The sequence below is a fragment of the Aotus nancymaae genome, unplaced genomic scaffold (genome assembly GCF_030222135.1).
Source record: "Aotus nancymaae isolate 86718 unplaced genomic scaffold, 86718_ANA_hifiasm-v0.15.2.pri h1tg000036l, whole genome shotgun sequence".
Taxonomy (NCBI): Eukaryota; Metazoa; Chordata; class Mammalia; order Primates; family Aotidae; genus Aotus; species Aotus nancymaae.
In genome coordinates, this window is record NW_026988450.1 from 23127841 (window position 1) to 23130943 (window position 3103).

The 3103-nt window shown below is 44.2% G+C and overlaps 1 pseudogene; it reads right to left on the reverse strand.

Annotated features, from left to right (window-relative positions):
* Window positions 1-577: 577 nt before the first annotated feature.
* On the reverse strand, window positions 578-2149 carry LOC105724802 (putative elongation factor 1-alpha-like 3; annotated as a pseudogene).
* Between the last annotated feature and the right edge of the window lie 954 nt (window positions 2150-3103).

The following is a 3103-nucleotide window of genomic DNA, read 5'->3' on the forward strand; positions in this document are numbered from 1 at the left end:
GAAATGTCAGCAATAAATGACCCAGTCTGCACTAATTTATTACAGCAGCCCAAAGAGACTAAGACAGTTTGGTAGGTGAGTGGCATGACTGATCTGTGCTACGATGAACTCAGACACCAAAAGGCAGATGGCAGGCTTCTTGCTGTGTTTTTATATCCATTAGGTGACCAGCCACAGTTATACCAATGATAGGCTATTCAGTTGGAAATGGCCTTAACAATAACAACAAAAAAAGCCAGCTGCATTTCTAAGAACTCACCTCTTCAGCAGAATTAGTAGATTTTTTTTTCATTAAACTTTTTTAATGGGTCTCAAAATTCTGTGACAAATTTTTGGTCAAGTTGCTTTCATTAAAAAGTACTGATTTTAAAAACTAATAACTTAAAACTGCCACATGCAAAAAAGAAAACCAAAGTGGTCCACAAAACATTCCTTTCCTCCTGAAGGTTTTACAATACATTGTTGTCATTACCCAGCCTTTTATTACTAAACGTAAATGGCCAATTGAAACAAACAGTTCTGAGACTGTTCTTCCACCACTGATTAAGACCGGGGTGGCAGGTCTTAGGGACAATACTCATTTAGCCTTCTGAGCTTTCTAGGCAGACCTGGGGACCTTGCAAGCTCCAGCAGCCTTCCTGTCCACTGCTTTGACGACACCCACGGCAACTGTCCGTCTCATATCACTAACAGCAAAGTGACCCCGAGGTGGATATTCTGAGAAGCTCTCAACACACATGGGCTTGCCAGGAACCATATCAATGATGGCGGCATCACCAGACTTCAAGAATTTCGGGCCATCTTCCAGCTTTTTACCAGAACGGTGATCAATCTTTCCCTTCAGCTCAGCACACTTGCATGCAACGTGAGCCATGTGGCAATCCAGTACAGGGGCATAGCCAGCACTGATTTGGCCTGGATGGTTCAGGATAATCACCTAAGCAGTGAAACCAGCTGCTTCCATCAGTGGGTTGTTCTTGCTGTCACCAGCAACATTGCCATAACAAACATCCTTGACAGACACATTCTTGACATTGAATCCCACATTGTCCCCAGAAGGAACTTCACTCAAAGCTTCATGGTGCATTTTGACAGAGTTTACTTCAGTTGTAATGTTGACTGGAGCAAAGGTGACCACCATACCAGGTTTGAGAACACCAGTCTCTACTCAGCCAACAGGAACAGTACCGATACCACCAATTTTGTAGACCTCCCGGAGAGGCAGGCGCAAGGGCTTGTCAGTTGGATGAGTTGCTGGTAGGATGCAGTCCAGAGCCTCAGGCAGTGGGTTCCACTGGCATTGCCATCCTTTCAAGTGGCTTTCCATCCTTTGAATCAAGGCATGTTAACACTTGGCTCCAGCATGTTGTCACGATTCCAACCAGAAATTGGCACAAACGCTACTGTGTTGGAGTTGTAGCCAATTTTCTTTTTTTTTTAATTTTAATTTAATTTAATTAATTAATTAATTAATTTTTTAAGACGGAGTTTCACCATGTTGGTCAGGCTGGTCTTGAACTCCTGACCTCAGGTGATCTGCCCTCCTTGGCCTCCAAAGTGCTTGGATTACAGGCGTGAGCCACCATGCCCGGCCCAATTTTCTTAATGTAAGTGCTGACTTCCTATTTCCTCATATCTCTTCTAAGTGTCGGATGGCTTTGTGGAATCTGTTTTGTTAACACCAACAATTAGTTGTTTCACCGCTAGTGTGTAAGCCAGAAGGGCGTGCTCTCAGGTCTGCCCATTCTTGGAGATACCAGCTTCAAATTCAACAACACCATGGGCAACAATCAAAACAGCACAGTCAGCCTGAGATGTCCCTATAGTCATATTTTTGATGAAGTGTCTGTGTCCTGGGGCATCAATGATAGTCATGTAGTACTTGCTGGTCTCGAATTTCCACAAGGAGATATCAATGGTGATACCATGTTCACGCTCAGCTTTCAGCTTATCCAAGACCCAGGCATACTTGAAGGAGCCTTTCCCATCTCAGCAGCCTCCTTCTCAAATTTTTTTAATGGTTCTTTCGTTGATGCCACCACATTTGTAGATCAGATGGCCCCAGTGGATCATTCGGGCAAGTGGTGGACATGCCCAAATCTACATGTCCAACAACAACAATGTTCATATGAGTCGTTTCCTTTCCCATTTTGGCTTTTAGGGGAAGTTTTCATCACACCAGCTGCAAAAAAGAGGATTAGTTAAAAAAAAAAAAAAGAGGATTAAAGGTGTCTTTGAGATGTCTCCTAGGGTTAAGAGTAAGAATAATATATTATTGCCTGCAGTTTATTGGGCACTTACTGTATGCTGCACACTTTACATTTATTTTCTATATGAATCCCCTCAGTAACCTACTGAGTATTATTGTTCTTATTTTACCAGAAGGGTAAGGTTCCATAAGTCCAATATATGAATTGCCCATCTGTCTGATTCCAAAGCCTGACATGTCCTGTAGCACTTGCCAGATTTCAAGCCAACCAGAAGCCAAGCACATCTGTTGAGAGAGGTGCTCCAGCTCAGCCAGTCTTAGGTATAAGCTTAGTCACCTGCACCAGAGCATGTGAAAGGCACTCCCAAATGCCTGCCACCAGGCCTGTGATGCCACTATTTGGCATTAATTTATTAGATTAAAGAGTACTTGCTCTAGGAAATCTCTTAAAAAGCAGATGCCCATGAGAAGGACTGCATCTTGTGCAGTCTTAGTCCTCTGAGAAGCAGATGGCCGGATGGGATTAGAAGTGCAAGAGACTTATTAGGGGAAACACCCTTTAAAAAGAAAGAGACCAGCTGGGTGTAGTGGCTCATGCTTCTAATCCCAGCACGTTGGGAGACCAACGTGAGTGGATTGCTTGAGCTCAGGAGTTCCAGACCAGCCTGGGCCACATGAGGAAACCCCATCTTCACAAAAATTAGCCAGTCGTGGTGATGCATGCCTGTAATCCCAGCTACTTGGGAGGCTGAGGTGGGAGAATTGCTTGAGCCCGGGAGGCAGAAGTTGCAGTGAGCCAAGATCGCACCACTGCACTTCAGCCTGGGTGACAGAGCGAGACCCCATCTCAAAAAATAAAAAGACAAAACTGCAATGCAAGGATCTCACCTGTGA